Raw genomic sequence first — 22,313 nt, forward strand, 5'->3', positions numbered from 1 at the left:
AGCTTAGTCTGTGGAGGCAGTGTAATACTGCAAAATTCTGTGCTTTTATAATCTGATTTACTAAACTAATCTTCAGGGGAATATTTAGTATAAAATGTTGGTTGTTTGTAAATTAAGGCAATTTGACGAACCAGTAGATTACCACAGATATATTTCCCTTTGTGCATAAAAATATAGATAATAGGAATGTGTAATTTGACAAATATCACAAAGCTTCAAGATAAGGGTTTCTACTACTTCAAGTATGAGGCAATTCTTTGTATTCTTTAAGAAAAGTATCTGATTTACTAAGTAACATTCTCAGTTATGTCTAAAATATAAATTGTTTATAAACTGTGGTGTAAATTGAGCCACTTTTGTGAACCATTTTCACAAATTTATTTTCCTCTCTTCATAAAAAAAAGTACTAAAACTGATATTAGGAATTTGTAATACAACACATTGGTATTTCACACAATATCACTAGACTTATATACAATGGTTTCCACTGCTGTGGGTGTGAAGGGCTTAAGAGGTAGCAATTTAATTCTGCTTTTTTTTTTTTTCTTTAAGAAAATTGCTACGTTATTCTTCCAGGGAAATGATGTATAATACATAGATTTCAGAAAAGCAGAAAGTAGAATAAAAGGCAGATTTAAAAAATATTATTTTTTTTATTCATTATCAGTGGAAACAACTGGAAATCCCTTCCATTTATGATAAACATCAATTAACACATCTGCTCCAAAATGTCTCTCTTTACTTCATAATTAACGTTTGGAGGCCAGTCTCATCAGGATTTATAATGGTTTGTACTAGCACTTAAATCTTGCCCGATGCTACCCAGCATCAGTTCTGACCACGGCAAAGGTCCTTTGGATATTGCTTGGGTGCAGATTGATGTAAAAAAGTCACCTATTTTCTTGTAAGTAGGCCTCACAGACAGGGACAGGGGAGACTTAGGGGTCGATTTATCAAGGGCTTTGCAAGCCTTTCGATCCACTACGGCTGCAGGTTCTCACAAGAGAACCTGCACACCGTATTTCACAAGCAGCGGTCCATCAGACCGCTGATTCCCTAATCTTTCGCCACCTCTAAAGTGGCGAAATTCAATCTCCGTGGTCTAGTCCGACCAGGGAGATTGACAGCTCCTGCCCGCGCGTGATTGGCTGAAAGCAGATAACAAATAGTAAAGTGTGCACAAAAACTCAAGAGGAAACAAATAAAAATAAAAAGATGATACATGCACAGAAAAAGAGAAAGATATAAAGAGAGCAAAAAAAGAGAAAGAGGGGGAAAGAATGGAGGGTAAAAGGGGTAGAATGTGAAAAATATAATTGGAAATAAGGAAGATGCATGTAGGATATACAGGGAACGGTATAAAAAGAGAGAAAAATGAAAATGGAAATTAAGACAAGAAAACAATATTTGTGGAAGAACTGTGAAAATTTGAGTTGATCAAAGAAAAGGAGAAAATATAAATCCGTGCGTGCTTATATGACAGATTTATTTTTTGTTTGTAATACACAACATTTGAACTAATATATATATATATATATATATATATATATATATATATATATATATATATATATATATATATATATATATATATATATATATATATATATAAAATGTGTGTGTATTTTATATTTATATATATGCATGCCCCCTTTAAGCAGCTATTGAAGGAATACCATTTGACTCACTTTTACAATTTTAAAATCAATATATCTGCACAAATGTAAAAATGTCTTGTATATTCTTCTAATCCCACGGTTGGTTTGCTCACTTATTGTGAATTGTTACCTGAAACCACAACAGAGATTTTTTTTGCTAGTATAATTTGTGATTTTTCTGTATTCACGCTGGTTATTGGCTACAGACTGTACTGTCAAGCTTATTAGCAAACATAAATGGTTTACCAAATTGGCAGTGTGCCTTTATATCATGGTTAATGTATAGGAATGAAGCATATTTCAGTAAAAGAGAAATGCTACAACATGAAACCAGGATATAGACTTAGAATGTTATAAAGTGTAGAACAATATTTTTAAGTAAGGGGAGTAGATTCATGGAAGAGTATCCCAGCAGAGGTGGTAGGTGCTAATATTTTAAGCAGCTTTAAAAAGATAAAAAAAAGGAGGAAGAGATTCTAAAACCAGATGGAAAAAAACAGCAAATAGGGTGAATGATCCACAGACAATTCCTTGGTTACTATGGGAGATTGTTACCACAGCAGTAACATTTGGAGTACTTAGTGATAAGGTATTGGTGATTTAACTGCTTTATTTAATAAGGTTCACATTTAAGGGGACATTCCAGCCAAAATTGGAATCCACATAGATGCATTTCAAATTTGAATAGAAGCATTTTTGTAATATACATGTCTTAGCACAAATGCTTCTAATAAAAGCTATAGCTGTTTCAAAAGTGTATTTAAATATGCACCGTGCACCAGCATTTTAAACACAGCACTTGCTTAGAGAGCCTAAGGTGCTTGTACCATCTGGTAATGACTCAATTTGTTAATTGCTAACATGATACAAGCCCCACTGGTGCTCTGAGCAGCTGCAGTATTTAAAATTCTGGTGAATTGACAATATCTAGCAATGCTTCACATGCACGTGCATTGAACAATGTTAATACTACAACAGTGATAACTTTTACTAGAAGCATTTTTGTCAGTACATGTATATTGAAAATCTGTTTCTATTCAAATATGTAATTCATCTATGTGCATTTAAATTTTGTCCGGAATGTCCCTTTAAGATTTTACTCTTTAGTCTTAATACTTTTCAGTAATGAGAACTATGCCACAGTGCGTGAATCCATAGATTTATAGTTAAAAGGCCACGCACTGAATTGCTATTCCCATGTATTGCTCCTTGTGACACCCTCTCATGCTATTATTGCACCTTGTTTCTATAAATAAATTCACTTCCTTTTGCTATGAATACAGTTTTCAGTACTTTCATTTATCCTACTACTCTGGTCACTCAATTTCTGTTCTTACTTTGTGATAAACAGTAATTTGTTCTGTGGTATAGGATCTGTTTTTGTTCTCAAAGCCAGCAAATAAATACAACAATGTATATAAAATTCATATTTTGTTTTGCTACAATTATGTTTTTTGTCCTTTTTTTGTTGTTGTACTCATAATCACATTGTTCAGTCTTCATTTACTCTGTGCTTTATTTCTTTATCTTTGGGAAAACTAAGTAGGTATTAAACTAATAACTTTGCACTGATCCTTGAGTTTGCTGCTATTTAATAGTAAATGTGACCTATTTCCTCAAAACATTAACACTACTAAAAGAAATAATTTACAGATGCCCTAGTGACTTCCTCTTCAGATGTTTTAGCTGATGTGTTTAGCTTTTCTCAGCATTTTAGATCAATATGATCATAATCAAACATTATTAATTATTATATCTGGCAAACATTATATGATAGCACTAGTAAATGAATTAACAGTAGAGTAATTCCATGTGATGTAATTGAAACTGCATCCCTTTATTTGATGGTATCTTTTTTAAGATGAAAAGCTAGAGGGAGTCAGATAAAGGCAGCATTTCAAAGTGGCTGCCATTTTGTAGTAACTTCATCTCTCCTTCTCCTTTGCCATCACTCAGAAAATGGAGGAAACTTCCCTCACTAGTCTGCAATTTTGTTAGTGGCCAGAGGTGGTGCTCTTCATACACTCATTATCGTTCTGGTAACCACTATAAAAACAGGGATGAGTGCCTGCTGACCTGATTTGGGTTTTTACTGGTAAAATTGCTAATGCATATTTTTGTTTACCTTAGGTTTTTGTAAAATGCCAAAAAAAAAATCACCATCATATGGATCCATCATTCTTTCCTGCTTTACAGTTCTCTGCTGATCATACTGTAACACTATTTAAATGCAGCTATTGATTTATTTATAAATAAAAATCACACTAAATAAATTAAGTTAAATAAATTGAGTTTTATAACATTTTTAATTGGAGCTGCTAATGAATGTTCAAGTAAATTTACTATTAATAGCACATTTACTTCATGAGTATTTTGTGCTTGCAGAGGTACTAAAATCTCTGTTCAAGATGGCATGCCCTATTGAATCTAATTAGTCTGCAATGTAGTCAAATCCATTTTCTTTGGAACGCAGTATTAGCAATATGTTTACAGCACTGTTCATTTTCACACTATAGACATGATTAAAACAATGTAAATTAACATAGTAATATCCCACAGCATGTAAAGTATTACAAACTGATTTTACAGATATAATAATATACCTTACTGATAATTACTGTTTCCGTAAATTGGCATATTTTTAATATATAAAAAAATAATTTACAAAGCATTAGTAAAATATGGAGATAACAATTTAGATGCACCTTAAAGGGACATTAACATCTTTTTTTTTTCTTTACTGAATTTAAAAACGGGATATTTAAGGTTTTATGAATCAAACAAAATAGATTTCACGTGCTAAACAAAAAAAAAAAGAAAATAAAGTTTTATGATTTTGGGACATGTTTCTTTCAACCAATAGAGAGTTATCATTATCAGAGACTGAGCAATCTGCCCCATGTGGTGAGTTACATATTTTTTTTTATGCAGTATTTATAACATGCTTAAAAAGAGTGTTTTTTTTTTATATAGATTAAATATTTTACCCAAGGCATCTTAATGCGGTCAAAACTTTTTCGTGTGCCCTATGCTTTTAATGAATAGCACAGGAAGATCTATTAATGTGCCAACTGTGCTCATATTACAAGTGGTGAATTAAATAACACGCTTTTTAAGACTTTAAAGTAAAACATTATTTTATCACATAACTACATGTAGAAAACTCTACTAATTGTGCACTCTTGACAGCGCAATATGTGACATTAATTTTACTGCATACCCCCATAGAAGGATACTCGCACTGCACAATATGCAGATGTTAGTGCGCCCTAGACTATCCCTCAAGTGATAAAAATAGCTCTGGACTTGTAATATGAGGAAACAAATACCTTCCTTTAAAGGTGTCACGTTTTAATTTTTTTTAACCATCTATGGAAAGGTGAAATGAAATGTGAATAGTTTGGAAGGATAGGTTCAAGTGAAATCTTTTATCATAATAATTATCATTTTGGTTTGTAATGTACCAACAGACACAAAAAGTGGGGGGGGGGGGGGGGGTCAATAAATAAGGATAAGACAGCAAAGGCACACTGGGACAAAAGGCATTCAGGAATCTGCTCTCTAGAGCAGAGGTCAGCAACCTTGGCACCCCAGATGTTTTGGAACTACATTTCCCATGATGCTCAGACAGCCTAAAGAGGTGTCTCAGCATCATGGCAATGTAGTTCCAAAACTGGGGTGCCAAGATTGCTGACCCCTGCTCTAGAGAGTTTACCTAGGTATATATTTCTTACTGGTAGACAGTGGCTATTGGTGCATAAAGACGTTTCCTTTAGCTTAAAAAAGTAGCAGTATTTTAAGGTATTTTTTATTTATTTATTATTAATATTACAATTCTAATAATAATAATAATAATAATAGAAAAAAAAACCCACTGTAATTAAAGGTTTGAATAATTAATTAATAATAATTAATGCTTAAAATTTACAAAGCAGAAACAAATACAAAGGAACCAGCTGCACATGTATTTAGGAGTTAGATAAGGGTTTGTATATAAACAATTTAAATTTTTAAAATCTAAAAAGACAGGAGCCAGAAGTAAAATTGAGCTGGGCTCCACGGCTCCTACCATTTGTCAAGCCCCTGCTGTAATTAGTGTTCCCCCGATTGTGATAAGCTCTCTGCAGAAACAATTTTGGTCTGTTCAGCAATATGAGAAGAGTTTACATTTGTGTACTGTGAGACATGGGCCCTGAAATAACCACATGAAATTAGAAAATATTTAATTGAACTTTTCGATCTGCTGAAACCTTTTTTCCCCCTAAATCAGAGCTATTAATTTGCATACTTTTTTTCGTGTTTCCTTTTAATTTTGAAGCACCTTCTTTGTAAACACCTTGAGAATTTTAAATACAATATTTATACGTAATGAAAGAACTGCAATAAACGTTCAATATTTATTTTGCCCCCTTTTCGTGTAATGTAGCTCTAAAAATGTTTGTATTTTCTAAATGCTGAATTCTCAACACTAACCCTGCTACATATCTATCCCTAATTTGCTTGAACTGATGACAACTACAAAACAATGAACTGTATGCAAACATTATCACTGTGGCTAGCCTTGTTATCTACAGACTCAAGCTTGGACTGGCCCCTACAAAAAAGCAAATGGTGCTTGTGGGTGGAGTTTAGCTATTGAAAAGCAATTGCAGCAAACACAATGGTAATGTGTTTTAAAAATGTTTAGACTTGGTTGTAATGTTTTTCTATAGCAAGACAACACAAATGTATTGTAATTACAAGGTGTTTACTGCCCTTTTAAAGGTATGGTCTTCCTAAAGCAGAACAAGTTACAGATTGTATTACAAGGGAGAGTTAAATTGAATAAGAAAGTAATTATATTCGCTGTTTGTTAATTATAGTAGGAATATCATACTTTCCTTTATAGCCAGTTAGACAGCAATGCACTAATGGGAGCTAGCTGGTGACTGGTGGCTATGCACATATGCCTCTTTTCATTAGATCACTTTTGGTCCAACAATCTAAATTTCTCTGAGATGATCTAAGAAGTCTGGTCAGAATGGGGAGGTCCCTCAAAAATTTAACAGCTCAAAGTTTACCTTGAGAACTGTTTTTTTTCTCACTATACAGGGTTCTGTGTGTGAGGGAGAGACTCCTACTATACAATATAAGGTCTAAAAAATCCCCAAATATTCTGTATGATTTCTCTCCATGCTGGCAATGTTTTTGAACATCAGGCTCTGTTTTTAACTAAGTTGCAGTATTGCGTTGCAGTGCTGGAGTGCTGTTGTTGGTATTACATGATGAAAGAATTGGCAGCGTCCCCCTTTGCAGGGGTTAAACACATTTTAAGTGCAAGTGAAAGTGCAATAATAAAATTCTCTAACACATTAGATCATTTTTCTTTTTTGCGTTTTTATGTACCTTTAATTTAATATCACCACTTGTTTGACACACACTTAAAGGGACAGTGTACTGTAAATGTATCTCCCATTATAGGCTAGATTACGAGTGGATTGCAAAATTGCGCTTACACGAGTGCGATATTTTCTCTCCACTCAGTAATACCAGCTCAAGCAAATGTCACGAGAGAGCGTTCCATAGGCTCCAATGGGAGCCTCATTCTCATGCTGGCAGACAAGGCAGAGAAGGGGGTAAGTTGCACAGCAGATTTTAAATATACAGGTGGCCCTCGTTTTACAACGGTTCAATTTACACCGTTTCAGAATAACAACCTTTTTTCCCAGTCATGTGACTGCTATTGAAAAGCATTGAGAAGCAATGCATTTATTAAAATAGCCAGTAGGTGGAGCTGTTCACGTGTGTTGCAGCAAAACCAAGCAAGCTGAAATTAATCAGTTTAACCAGACCTGAGCTATTGAGCAGATTTCAAAGGAACAAGTCTATAAATCAGTCCAAATTGAAATGCATAGAAAGAACTGTTTGCAGAAAAATGCAAGTGAAGTCTGTGTTGTGTGATTATTTTGTTAGGTTTATAATGCTGTTTAGCAAATGTTTTTATTCATTTAACTTAGTTTAATTATATATTCTGTGTTGTGTGGTTATTTTATTAGGTTTATAATGCTTTTTAGCATTTAAAGTCTTCATTTCAAAGCTTTAAAAAAAATGTATTAGGTGTTACTTATGACAATTTTGAGAGGGGCCTGGAACCTAACTCCCTCACTTCCCATTGACTTACATTATAAACTGGGTTTCAATTTACAACGGTTTCGATTTACAACCATTCCATCTGGAACCTAACCCTGGCGTAAACTGAGGGCTACCTGTATATGTATATAAGCACACCCTGCACACTTTAACCCCTTAAAACTGCTTTGTTCAGGTTTAAAAAAAAATGCTACTATTTTTTAATATTAAAAAACCACAGTAGACATTTATTTGAAGGCACTTGGGGAACTTTTAGAAAATTAGCCAGAGATCTGAATTTGCCCATTTATGGGCGCACTATAAATTAGCGCTCCACTTGTAATCTAGCCCTTAATGTCTTCCCAATTACCCATTTTACCTGCTGGAGTGTATCAAGTGCTAGATTATAAGGGGAGTGCTAAATTACTGCGCACCCGCAAATGGGCAAATTTGCTTGTTTGCGAACGTGTGATAATTAATCAGTCATTACAAATGGCTGGTTATTGCTACTGTGAGCTCTAAATTGCCCCAAAATACTGTGTAGTGTATTTTATTAAAAAAAAAAATATAGCAGCATCTATTTAATAAAATAACTGCACTAGGCAGTATTTTGGAGCTAAAGTTGGCGGGAGTGGGGTGTTGGAAAAAAAAAAGCACTGAAAAGTGCCTTTTTATTGCGGTCCATGGGAACTGTGTGTTCCCAGTAAATTTATGTAGAGTTGTGCTCATAAGTTTACATACCCTGGCAGAATTTATGATTTCTTGGCCATTTTCAGAAAATATGAATGATAACACAAAGACTTTTCTTTCACTCATGGTTAGTGTTTGGCTGAAGCCATTTATTATCAATCAACTCTGTTTACTCTTTTTAAATCATAATGACAGCAGAAACTACCGAAATGACTCTGAATTTACATACCCCAGTTCTTAATACCGTGTATTGCCCCCTTTAACATCAATGGCAGCTTGAAGTATTTTGTGGTATTTGTGGATGAGGCTCTTTAGCTTCTCAGATGGTAAAGCTGACCATTCTTCCTGGCACAAAAGCCTCCAGTTCCTGTAAATTCTTGGGCTGTTTTGCATGAACTGCACATTTGAGATCTCCCCAGAGTGGCTCAATGATATTGAGGTCAGGAGACTTAGATGGCCACTCAAGAACCTTCACTTTATTATGCTGTAGCCAATGACAGGTCAACTTGGCATTGAGTTTAGGATCATTGTCATGATGGAATGTCCAAGTACGTCCCAAGTACGTCCCATGCGCATCTTCCGGGCTGATGAATGCAAATTTTCCTCCAGTATTTTTTGATAACATACTGCATTCATCTTGCCATCAATTCTGACCAAATTTTCTGTGCCTTTGTAGCTCATACATACCCAAAGCATCAGCGATCCACCTCCGTGTTTCACAGTAGGAATGGTGTACCTTTCATCATAGGCCTTGTTGACTCCTCTCCAAATGTAGCTTTTATGGTTGTGGCAAAAAGCTCAATTTTGGTCTCATCACTCCAAATGACTTTGTGCCAGAAGGTTTGAGGCTTGTCTCTGTGCTGTTTGGCGTATTGTAAGCTGGATACTTTGTGGCATTTGCATAATAATGGTTTTATTCTGGCGACTAGACCATGCAGCCCATCTTTCTTCAAGTGCCTCGTTATTGTGCATCTTGAAACAGCCACACCACATGTTTTCAGAGTCCTGTATTTCACCTGAAGTTATTTGTTGGTTTTTCTTTGCATCCCAAACAATTTTCCTGGCAGTTGTGGCTGAAATTTTAGTTGGTCTACCTGACCGTGGTTTGTTTTCAACAGAACCCCTCATTTTCCACTTCTTGATTAGAGTTTGAAAACTGCTGATTGGCATTCTTAATTCATTGGATATCTTTTTATATCCCTTTCCTATTTTATGCAGTTCAACTACATTTTCCCGCAGATCCTTTGACAATTCTTTTGCTTTCCCCAAGACTCAGAATCCAGAGTCCAGAAACTCATTGACCTTTTATACACACACACTAATTACAAGCAAACAGGTCACAGGTGAGGATGGTTACCTTTAATAGCCATTCAAACCCCTTTGTGTCAACTTGTGTGCATGTTATCGGGCCAAAATCCCCAGGGTATTTAAACTTTTGATCAGGATCATTTGGGAAGTTTCTGTTGTCATTATGATTTAAAAAGAGTAAACACAGTTAATTGATAATAAATGGCTTCAGCCAAACATTAACCATGAGTGAAAGAAAAGTTTTTGTGTTGTCATTCATATTCTCTGAAAAATGGCCAAGAAATCATAAATTCTGCCAGGGTATGTAAACTTATGAGCACAACTGTATATGCTTATATACATATATATTTATGTGTTAGTATATATATATATATATACATATATTAACACATACATATTTATGTATATAATCATATACATATATATTTAAACATGCTGCCATCAATGTGCTACTTACCCCTTTTCTGCACTGAAGTTCTGATGCTGTCTCTGATGGCATCAGAACGAGGCTTCCATAGGAGCCTATGGAAGCGAGTTCTTGTGAGTCTGACAACATGTAATACCAGTGCACATTAGCTTGTGCTGGTATTACAAAGTGGAGTGCAAATATCGCTTTTATGAAAGCTATATTTAGCGCTCCACTTGTAATCTGGCTCTAAATTGTTTACAAATCCTTTACATGTATTTTATTGTTTTAAATAGCTGATTTTGTCTGTTAAACTGCAACCTATACTGAAAATGTTTGTACTTCAGTATTTGCTATTAAAAAAGCTATGCAAACCAGAAGCAGCAGAAGTAATCATACACCAAGTGGGGGGGTAGGGGGGAAGAGACAGGTACTAAAATATAAATTTTCAATTGGCCTTTGTGTAAACAGAGATAACATTTGCATATAGCATTTGTATATTGAGAAAGATTAGATAAGATCATGAGGTTTACTGCCCCTGCAAGCCCAGTTCATTTGAAAGGGTTGTAGTTTCAAATGTTAAAACAGCCATTTCATACACAAAAATAACCTGAATAAATTTTCCTTTATTTTATAAATGTTATACTCTGCATCTGATATAACAAGTCTTTGGAAACACATTAAGAGTAAACCATTTCTACAGTAAAAATAGTATATGTATGTCAATTATGAGTAATGGAAATTACTGATAATATTAAAGGGACGCTAATCACCTTGTCGTAACATTTTAAAACAAATTAACATTCTTTTTAGTGCAGTCATTTTTTAATAGTTAAACCCAATTAATTAGAGGAGCAAATCTGAGCTTTAATTCACAGACAACAAGGCTAGTCCCAGTCAAAATGTTAGTATAAAGTGAATTGTTTTGCAGTTGTTATCTGATAAAGCCAATTGGTGAGATAAATGTAGCATGGTTAGCCTTGTAAGTCAGCAGGGTGTATTCTAATTTCTTAGAATAAGAAACTGCTTACATTTCAGAGCTAAATTGCATGAAACTGGAGCAAAATAAATAATAAAAATATACTAAACATTTAATATAGAAATCTCAAGGTGTTTACTGTCCCTTTTAATTTTAATTAATGTAATTATTTTGGTTGCACATTTGAAAGTATCCTGGTGTTTCATATTTTACAAGATCAGTAGTATAGATTCTTATTAAAAATATTGTGATTATGGTTCTTAAGTTTTGAACTCAATTAAAAAATATTTTTTTTTGTGAAAACACTGAAGTAAAATAAAATACACTGGCAAATCAGATTGTTTTATTTTTCCATTAGAGTGTCCCTTTAATTTTTTTCCATTTTTGCCAGTGCACCATATTTTAAAGTGTTTATGTTTTTTTTTTTTTTTTAAAGCTAAAGGGACATTTAAATTCAAAATATCGCTTCCCATAAAATGGTTGATTATTTGTAGTAATGAACTGTTACTAATTTTGCCTGATTTTCTTGTACTTTAACCCTGAAAACTGTTTTTTCCCCACTGCGCTCAGAGAGTGCACACTGCAGCATCCAGAACCCTGACACTTTGTTACACAGGGGCATACATTCAATAAAACTTTATTGTGAGCCTAATGTCTCACATAAAAACCTTAAATTGTGCAATTCAAAAAGATATGTACCCCGCCTAAGTGACAACATTACAAAAATACTTTCATAACGTTACAAAAGGAACAATTAGAAATGATAAAAACTTCTTTGATCACAAAAAGTCTATACCAACATAAGCAAAAAAGAAAACTTAAAAAAAAGTAAAAGAAACAAAAAAGTACAGGCAACTCTTCCAACTTTTCTATAGTGAGACATGACAGCAAGATGAGATACTTCACTTTGGCAATAGTCATTAAAGAATCATTAAATACATGTAAGGCTCGTGAGATACTCCTCTATCAGACCGAACTCGGCCAGTAGTCTTGTTATCCCGGCATCGAGCCGGAAAGATAGGGAATATGCCAGAGCAGAGAATATCAGGCAAATGAGGAGAGCGGCACTCACCACAGGCAGGATAGCACAAGGCAAATTAGGCAGACAGGGTACGGCAACAGAAAATCAGTTCAGAAATTTAGTGGTTAACCAGATAGCGTAGTGAGACAGGCAGGGTTCAGTAACAAAGAATCAGTCCAGCAATTTAGAGGTTAACCAGATAGCGTAGTAAGACAGGCAGGGTTCAGTAACAAAGAATCAATCCAGCAAACGATCTGTCACTCCCAGGAGCACACAAAGTAGCACCTATACTTGGGCAGTGACAGGTCGTTTGCTGCCTGTAAAAAAACGTCTGGCATCAGGAACGTGCGGTGATGACGTCAGCGCCGCATGCATCCTGAGCCGACACAACCCTAGGCAACGAGCATAGGGAAGACGCCACGCCCCTAGCAACGGTGCGGCGTGACAATATAGCAGATCTGCATAATCAGCATGTGCACAATAATAAGAAAAAGAAAATGTATGCTTACCTTATAAATGTATTTCTTTTTTGACATGATGAGTCCACGGATCATCTTAATTACTAATGGGATATTCACCTCCTGGTCAGCAGGAGACGGCAAAGAGCACCACAGCAAAGCTGTTAAATAGCTCCTCCCACTCCAGTCATTCGACCGAAGTTAAGGATAGAAAGGAAAAACCAAGGTGCAGAGGTGTCTGAAGTTTATAATAACCAACAACCTGCCTTTCAAAAACAAGGCGGGCCGTGGACTCATCGTGTCAAAAAAGAAATAAATTTATCAGGTAAGCATAAATTTTCTTTTTAATAACACGATGAGTACACGGATCATCTTAATTACTAATGGGATTCAATACCCAAGCTAGAGTACACATGATACGGGAGGGACAAGACAGGGAACCTAAATTGAAGGCACCACTGCTTGAAGAACCTGTCTCCCAAAAGCGGCCTCAGCCGAAGCAAAAGTGTCAAATTTATAGAACTTTGAAAAAGTGAATCCAAGGGCTACTCCATGAGTAGCCCTTGGATTCACACCAATAGAGATATTTACGCCATATCTTATGGTAAATCCTTCTAGTTACAGGCTTACGAGCCTGAATCATGGTCTCTATGACCGAGTCAGAAAAACCCCGCTTGGATAAAATGAAGCATTCAATCTCTAAGCAGTCAGCTTCAGATAAACTAGATTTGGGTGAAGGAAGGGCCCTTGAATTAGAAGGTCTTTCCTCAACGGAAGTCTCCAAGGTGGCAGAGATGACATGTCCACCAGATCTGCATACCAAATCCTGTGAGCAGGTGCAATGAGGATCACTGATGCCCTTTCCAGCTTGATTCGAGCAATGACCCGAGGAAGAAGTGCAAATGGAGGAAAGAGGTATGCTAGACTGAAGGTCCAAGGAACCGCCAGAACATCTATCAGTTCCGCCTGGGGGTCCCTGGACCTCGACCCGTATCTCGGGAGCTTGACATTCTGTCGAGATGCCATGAGATCTAATTCCGGCTGACCCCACTTGAGAATCAGGCTGGAGAACACTTCTGGATGGAGTTCCCACTCCCCCGGATGAAAGGTCTGCCTGCTCAGGAAGTCCGCCTCCCAGTTGTCCACCCCTGGGATGTGGATCGCCGACAGGCAACAAGAATGGGCCTCCGCCCACTGAATTATCTTGGTTACCTCTGTCATCGCTAAGGAACTCCTCGTTCCTCCCTGATGATTGATGTAAGCCACTGAAATTATGTTGTCCGACTGGAACCTGATAAACTGGACCGAGACTAACTAAAGCCAGGCCAGAAGAGAATTGAAGATCGCTCTTAGCTCCAGGATGTTTATAGGAAGAACAGACTCTGACTGAGTCCAAACTCCCTGAGCCTTTAGGGAACCCCAGACTGCTTCCCACCCTAGAAGGCTGGCGTCTGTTGTCACAATCACCCAAGATGGTCTGCGAAAGCAGGTTCCCTGGGAGAGATGATCCAGAGACAACCACCATTGAAGAGAATCCCTTGTGTCCTGCTCTAGTAGTATTCAAGGAGACAAATCCGCATAATCTCCGTTCCATTGCCTGAGCATGCTTAACTGCAGAGGTCTGAGGTGGAACCGAGCAAACGGGATGATGTCCATTGCCGCCACCATCAGCCCAATTACCTCCATGCACTGAGCCACTGATGGCGAGGAGTGGACTGAAACGCTAGACAAGTATCGATAATCTTTGATTTCCTGACTTCTGTCAGAAAAATCTTCATTGATAGGGAATCTATTATAGTTCCCAAGAAAGTTACTCTTGTATTTGGGACTAAGGGACTCTTTTCCAAATTTACCTTCCACCCGTGAGATCGCAGGAAGGATAACACCATGTCTGTGTGGGATCTTGCTTGTTGTAATGATGTCGCCTGGACTAGGATGTCATCCAGATAGGGCGCCACTGCAATGCCCCGTAACCGAAGCACCGCCAACAGCAATGCCAAAACCTTTGTGAAAATTCTGGGAGCTGTGGCAAGACCGAAGGGAAGAACCACAAACTGGAAGTGTTTGTCCAGAAAAGCAAACCTTAGGAACTTGTGATGATCCCTGTGAATGGGAACATGCAGGTACGCATCCTTTAAATCCACTGTTGTCATAAATTGACCCTCTTGGATCAAAGGGAGAATGGAATGAATAGTTTCCATCTTGAAGGACGGTACTCTGAGAAATTTGTTTAGACTCTTGAGATCTAAAATTGGCCTGAAGGTTCCCTCTTTTTTCGGGACCACAAACAGATTGGAATAAAATCCCAGACCTTGTTCCTGTACCGGAACAGGAACAATCACTCCCAGGTTGGAAAGGTCTCTTACGCAGTGTAAGAATGCCTCTCTTTTTGTCTGGTCTGCAGAAAATCTTTAAAAGCAGAAACCTGCCTCTGGAAGGAACACTTTTGAACTCTAACTTGTATCCATGGGACACTATTTCTATTGCCCAGGGATCCTGAACATCTCAAACCCAAGCCTGAGCGAAGGAAAGTCTGCCCCCTACAAGATCCGGTCCCGGATCGGGGGCATGCCCTTCATGCTGTCTTTGATTCAACATCAGGCTTTTTGGATTGTTTTCCCTTATTCCAAGATTGATTGGATCTCCATGCAGGCTTAGTCTGTACCTGTTTGGAGGCAGTAAAGGAAGAATTTCCCTTGAAATTTTGAAAGGAACGAAAATTGCTCTGTCGTCCTTTTTGTTTGTTTCTCTTATCCTGAGAGAGAAGATGACCCTTACCTCCCATGATATCAGAGATAATCTCTGACAGGCCAGATCCAAACAAGGTTTTCCCCTTGTAAGGAATAGCTAGAAGTTTAGACTTAGAGGACACATCCGCAGACCAAGGCTTTAACTATAAGGCTCTGTGAGCTAGAATAGAGAAACCCAAAATCTTTGCTCCCAGTTTGATAACTTGAAGGGAAGCATCCGTAATAAAGGAATTAGCTAGTTTAAGAGTTTTTATCCTATCCTGGATTTCATCCAGAGAAGTTTCCTTCCTGATGGCATCAGACAACGCATCGAACCAATATGCCGCCTCACTAGTGACGGTAGCAATGCACACAGCTGGCTGCCATTGCAAGCATACATCTTTTTGAGTAAACCCTCTAACTTCTTGTCCATAGGGTCTTTGAAGGCACAACTATACTCTATAGGAATAGTAGTTCTCTTAGCTAAGGTGGAAACGGCTCCCTCCACCTTGGGAACTGTTTGCCAAGCCTCCTTAATAGAGTCGGCTATGGGAAACATTTTCTTAAATATAGGAGATGGAGAAAAAGGTATACCTGGCCTCTCCCACTCCTTAGCAATGATCTCAGAAGCCCAGTCTGAGACCAGAAACACGTCTGTAGAGGAAGGAACCTCAAAATATTTGTTCAGCTTACTGGACTTCTTAGGAACAACAACTACTGTGGAGTCGCTGTCATCCAAAGTAGCTAAAACCTCATTAAGTAACAGGCGGAGGTGTTCTAGCTTAAACCTGAAAGATACAACCTCAGTATTAGCAAGGGGAATTACACTTTCCAAATCTGAAATTTCACCTTCAGATGCTACTACGGTATCCTCCTCTTCAGGCTTCTGGGAAGGGACCTCCGAAATCACAACAACTGCGTCAGAAACCTTGCTTACTGATCTGATTTTCCTCTTACGATTTCCCTGCAACATTGGAAAAGCAGACAATGCATCTGAAATTGTAGAAGACATGATAGAAGCAATGTCCCTTAACGTAACTCCAGCGGGAGTTTGAGAGGAAATGCAGGGCACTGCATGTGAGGGCTGTAAAATTTGGGACGCTTGTGGAGAAAGCTGCGGCATATATTGAACCTCATCATTAGACTCCTGGACAACATCCGCTTTAGAAAAGGTTGGCTCAGAAAAAATCTTTTCCCTAAATTTAAAGTCCTCTCAATACATGAGGAACAGAAAGGGATTGGTGGTTCCACATTGGCATCAAAACACAAGGAGCAAGTAACATCTTGCAAGGCCCCTTGGTCCATACTGGTTCACAATTGACCAAATATCCAATAAAAATGTTAAATTTTAATAAAAAAAAATTAAAATGAAAAAACGTTACTGTCTCTTTAAATTTAAAACGGTAACTTTTTTTTACTGAAGCCTAGTAAACTACAATTGAATGTAATAACACCCTCTGCACCTCAGCTACTTTGCTGAGGTGTTCCTACCTGACTGGCAACCAGAGTTAATCCCAATAATCAGCAGATGATCCACTTCTGCAGCGTTACAAACAAAATGTCTTCTCTGATCCTGGAAGCGCATGCTTTGCACGGACCATGCGCTTCTAGGCAAGCACTGACAAACTCTACTCCAAATGTCTCCCAGACTGAGGCGCAACGAAAGTGGCGAACAACTCAGTATGATCCGCCCATCGTGGGCGTTACCATGAAGCAACCAAAAAAATGTTCAGTTCGCCATTTTGCAATATAACGTTTAACCACCAGAGCCATATCATAGCGTTCTCCAGCCCCAGTGCCTGCAATGTACGCTGTCTCAGTCCTCTCCAGCCTAGGAGAGTTTATAGTGTCCCCAACAATAAAGTGCCCCTTTTTCCTAAACACTTTATGTTCTGTATATGGTTTACATAGCATGCTTACTTCCTTTTGAGTAATAAACTCTTGATTGAAGAATCTTTTCTAACACCTAACTTTACCACTTCCTAGCACTAACGTAGGCAAAGAGAATGACTGGGGTGGGAGGCAAGGGAGGAGCTATTTAACAGCTTTGCTGTGGTGCTCTTTGCACCTCCTGCTGACCAGGAGGTGAATATCCCATTAGTAATGAAGATGATCCATGGACTCATTGTGTCTTTAAAAAGAAATACAATAACACTTACTTAACACTCACTGAATTATTTTCTGACAAATCTTAAAATGTATTTCAATTTTCCGGCCCCATGTATCATGTGACACCCATCATCCAATCACAGACTCATATATGTGTACTCTGCAAACTCCTGCACATTCTCAGCATTAGCTGGGGCCTCAAAAAGTGTTTATATAAAAACACTGTGCACAATTTGATAATGTTAGTAAATTGGAAAGTCTCTTAAAACTACACTCTCTATCTGGTTCATGAAAGTAGAAGTGCCCCTAAAGAATTGTGAATTATTTATATTAGTGTTACTAAAAAATCCTAATCACTGCCCTGAAACATCTGCGGTCAGCCTCTCGTGTCTCCTAGACATCTTTACTCCTTTCCCATAACAAACATTTACATTAACCATCATAACATGATCTATAAACAAACATGTAGATTATGATCACCTCATGGCACAAAATCTATACATTGTACATAACACTTAAAGGGACACTAAACCCCAAATTTTTTTTATCATGATTCAGATAGAGAATACAATTTTAAACAAAATTCCAATTTACTTCTATGTTATATTTTGCTTCATTTTTTAGATATCCTTTGTTGAAGGAATAGCAATGCACATGGGTGAGCCAATCACATGAGGCATCTATGTGCAGCAACCAATCAGCAGCTACTGAGCATATCTAGATATGCTTTTCAGCAAAGCATATCAACAAAATTAAACAAATTAGATAATAGAAATAAATTAGAAAGTTGTTTAAAATTGCATGCTCTTTCTAAAACATGAAAGAAAAAATTGGGGTTTCATGTCCCTTTAAGTTGTTGTTTGTTCTAATATGTTTGCTGTATAGCGAATGTGCCAGAAATAAAGGTGGTGACTCTTCATGAATTTTTAACATGATCTCATCTTCATGACAAGGCCCCTCATCAACCTCACAAGCATCTATGAACCTAGCCCAGTAATTGCTTGGTCATAAATTCATTTATATCTGTCCCTCATTGGCTACAGAAAAGGAGATATGACAATGCTCAGGAGGTGTTTAGGCAGACATTTTGCATTGCAGTGCTTAAAGGGACAGGAAACGCCATAATTTTATTTTGTGATTCGCATAGAACCTACAATTGTAATCAACTTTCCAATTTACTTCTATTATCAAATTTGCTTCATTCTCTTGTTATCCTTTGCTGAATGAATATTGGCAGCTATCTGAACACCTCTAGTTAGCCAATCACAAGAGAAATGTTCAGGCACCAATCAACAGTTAGCACCTAGTAGTGTAGGATATGTACATATTATTTTTCAACAACAGATACCAAGGGAACATAGCTCATTTGAAAATAGAAGTGAATTTAAATGTTTGTTATGATGACATGCTCTAGCTGAATAATATAAGGTTACCTCTATGTGTCTCTATCCCTTTAACTGCTGATTTATGCTGTATATATATATATATATATATATCAATGTAAATATTTGCATAGGAAATTAGCACATCTAGGCAAGAATCCCTGCTTGCTTTTTCCCCAGAAATAACTCATATACAATGTTACCAATGCACAAGAGAATTCTGGGTAAGCTATGCAAATTAGATATGCAAATTCTCAGTTTTTTTGCTTCAAAAATACTGTTTTAACACCGCTATCCTTTTAACAGGATTATAGCAGCAAATCAGAAATCACTCCTAGACAACCTGTTTCGTTCTATTGGGAACTCATCAGTAGGAGATAGATTTCTGGTTGCTGCATTGATAAAGCTATTTTCAAGGTTAAACCAAAATTCATTAAAATTATGGGGGGAGATAAAAAACTGAAATTAAAATCCTCCATGTCTCAAAATTAAATCAATGTAAATATTTGCATAGGAAATTAGCACATCTAGGCAAGAATCCCCGCTTGCTTTTTCCCCAGAAATAACTTGTATACAATGTTACCAATGCACAAGAGAATTCTGGGTAAGCTATGCAAATTAGATATGCAAATATCTAATTAGCATAGCTTACCCAGAATTCTCTTGTGCATTGGTAACATTGTATATGAGTTATTTCTGGGCAATATATATATATGTAGAAGGTGTAGTAGCACTCCAGCTTTAAATAGCTCCGTTGAGCTCTCCTTGCCCTGGGTGCACTTCAAGAGTATAGATAAAGCAGCAAAGAGGAAGTCACTTACAGGGTCTTGCAAAAAGATAAAGTATTTATTTTGACATTTCGGGTGTTACCCCTTTCTCAAAAAACAGCACAGTGTTAAACAGTATACTCACCCCCCTTAAATACCCCTGCACAGCAAACAATCAGTGTGGTAAACACCCTGGCACCCGGAAGTAAAACCATGTCACATGACACAAGGTCAAGCCCCGTTGGCATTACAACCAGAAGCTCAGTAGTGTAAACCAAGTGAAAGTTAAAAACATAGTGAAAGTTAAAAACACAAGCAAAACAGATTGTTAGGAGCAATATACAAATACAAACATGGGTTTAAACAAAAAATGTTAACAACCAAACAAGCAGTAGTATATTATCATGCAGATAGCGTTAATCACCAGGGTGACCGTAATCACACAGCATAAATACACTTAGCCATATACAGCCTCAACCATATCATATCATAAAGTACAGGTAATGAACTACTGGACAATTTGCGGAGCCCAGGTATAGAACTACCAATAGCGATCTTCTTAAGTCCCCCCTGTCATTTTATGCAGGTAGAAGTAGCGAGGCATAGAGGCAAAACACACAAGCCTGGTTGAACCTGCAGTGATAATCGTTATCACACACTCCATGCCACAGCACATAACCAATGTAGATACCCAAGGGAAGATATCAGACAACTTAGCAAAGCAAACAATAGGACAACTTAAACAAAGTACACTTCAAAAAACATAACTTAAGAAAATACCCAAGAGAACGTAAACACATAGTTAGAGGCAGTCCCTAATATGGTGTACCTTACTTGATTAGATAATGTCAGATAGAACCAAAGGCAGGAACAGTCTTGAAAATAGAAAGGTGGTTAATTAGAGAGTCTTGTCCCTATAAACAGCAGTGCCAGTCAAGGTGGACATTGAGCCCCTGGGGGGTCATTGTCACAAGATTGAAAATCCATCTTGACTCTCTTTGTAAGAGAATTTTAGCCCTGTCACCACCCCCCTGCTTAGTGGGGGGATGTGGTCAATTATGATAGTTCCAAGGGAGGCAGACAAAGGTGGTGCTGTAGTCCTGCAAGACTACACCGATTACAAGAAAGAGGTAATGCGACAATTAGAGGACAAGGACACCTAATGCCCGCTACGAGGTGATCCTAGCAAACAATTCAAGACAATATTGGACGAGATGATACAACTGTTACTCAAGAACAATTATATTGATACCAACACCAGCGAGTACATGATGGTAAAATTCCCTAGAATACCGGTTCTCTACAGGCTACCTAAAGTACACAAAAGCTTGGACGCTCCCCCTGGGAGATTTATTGTGTCAGCTGTCGGCTCTCTTCTACAACCAGTAGCAACCTATATTGATTATATTCTACAACCTATTGTCCGCAACGTACCCTCTTTCCTCTTGGATTCAGCATCCATGCTCAAATTAATACTGGACTTACCTCCTCTCACTGAAAATACACTGCTGGTCACACTGGATGTGACCAGTCATTACACGGTCATAGCAGCCACAAAACGACAACTTCTCAAGTATCCGTATGTTGCCCCCCCCCCCCGGATGTCATATGTGAAATGCTGAGACTATGTCTAGAACTCAATTATTTCCGCTTCAAAAGTGGCTGGAACGGCGATGGGGCCTAACATGGCCCCATCATACGCCAATCTGTTCATGGCGGAGTTTGAGGATCAAGGCACCCAACTGTTCAAAGACAACAGAGTGCCAATATTCAAGAGGTACATTGATGACCTGTTTCTGCTGTGGACTGACACAGAGGATCAACTACTAGCCTGGTTCGAGGAACTCAACAAGGTACATCTGACAGTCAAGTTCAAGCTTACATATGACAAACAAGCAATAGACTTCCTTGACATAAGAATTTTCAAGCATGGTGATAAGTTAAACTACCCTTTTCAGTAAACCAACGGACAAGAATTCCGTCCTTCATGCAACCAGTTGCCATCCACCCAGCCTTAAGAAGGCACTCCCACTATCCCAATTCAAGAGGGTAGCTAGGAATAATACCACTGAGGAGCTGAAAGAAGCACAACTGGTTGACATGATGACTAAATTCAGACGGAGGGGATACAACCACAACAATCTCTTAAACAGTATGATGGCAGTATACACAGCGCAAAAGGACCTGCTAGCTGGTACTAATGCTACCACACCTGAGGATATACTCACGTTTACCACCACCTATACAAAGAATAAAGAAGGGATTGCTGATACCCTTAAGCAAAACTGGGGACTCTTATCATCTGATAAAGACTTACCTTTCAAATGCATGCCCCCACCCAGAATTGGGTACCGCAGAGCTACCTCACTGAGGGATCAGCTAATAAAAACTGACCCCAGGAACTGTTACAGCAATGACACCTGGCTTAAAACTAAGAATGGTTGTTTTAGGTGCCTGGGTTGCACCACCTGTGGAGGTCTCTCTACAGGTAGCTTCTTCATCCATCCGTATTCCACCAGAAAGTTTAAGATCAGACACAGGGTAACCTGTACCACAACATTCATTGTATACCTCCTGCATTGTGTGTGCGGGATGTTTTATGTAGGAAAGACGGTGGATGACTTAAGGACCAGAATGGCCAACCACTGGTCCGCGATTCGTGTAGCATTGGATAAAGGCACATCAGATCAGCCGGTGG

General features: G+C 37.8%; 1 protein-coding gene across 4 annotated transcripts in view; it reads left to right on the forward strand.

Annotated features, from left to right (window-relative positions):
• BCAS4 (breast carcinoma amplified sequence 4) overlaps nt 1-22,313 on the forward strand; it is a 321,107-nt gene that overhangs the window by 16,910 nt on the left and 281,884 nt on the right. The gene's annotated exons all lie outside the window — the stretch shown is intronic.

This window comes from Bombina bombina, chromosome 1 (assembly GCF_027579735.1).
Source record: "Bombina bombina isolate aBomBom1 chromosome 1, aBomBom1.pri, whole genome shotgun sequence".
Classification (NCBI taxonomy): Eukaryota; Metazoa; Chordata; class Amphibia; order Anura; family Bombinatoridae; genus Bombina; species Bombina bombina.